The following is a 671-nucleotide window of genomic DNA, read 5'->3' as shown; positions in this document are numbered from 1 at the left end:
AGTCACTGAGTCAGTTTTATTTGTCTGGAGGTATATTTCCCATCTACAGATAAATTAAACAGATAGATTATTCCAAACACCAATGGTTTCATCACCACTTCATGCAGGAAGGCTTCCTGAGCAACTTTACTGTGCAAAGTATTGAAAGTAAAAAAAATAAATAAAACAGGAGATGGAATCTGCATGGAATCTTTATTTGTATTATTTTAGCATTTTGTTTCTAAGAAGTGAAAATATAAGGATTGCAATGCATTAATGTCTAAGAAAGGATCATAAACATTATTCTTTAAAAGAAAACAAATGAATTTGCTTGAATGTAGCCCACATGCTTATCTACATCCAATTTAATCCAAACCACAGAAAGCTTATTTCAGGATTATTTACTTCTTTATTTCCCCAGATTATAATTACTAAAAGAGCAGTAGAAGCGCCATCCTAAAAGCAAGAAACACCCAATACTTCTAAACATCCCTTCTGCTAGATCAGGACTGAAGTCAGGAATCGGCATAAAGGTCGGCAGCCGGCCGCTCAGTCCAGTTTCACATGGAAGCCTCCTGAGAAAACAAGGAAATGTCAATGTGACACATTTATCAGCTGCAAAAGGCTGTTTTTAACAACTTGCTCTGTCAATATATTTTTTTAAGCCACTTCTTGTTTTTCATTGATGTTTA

Source organism: Cyprinodon variegatus, unplaced genomic scaffold (assembly GCF_000732505.1).
Source record: "Cyprinodon variegatus isolate N-32 unplaced genomic scaffold, C_variegatus-1.0 Scaffold687, whole genome shotgun sequence".
In the NCBI taxonomy this organism is placed as follows: Eukaryota; Metazoa; Chordata; class Actinopteri; order Cyprinodontiformes; family Cyprinodontidae; genus Cyprinodon; species Cyprinodon variegatus.
Note: the sequence above shows the minus strand (reverse complement) of the source record.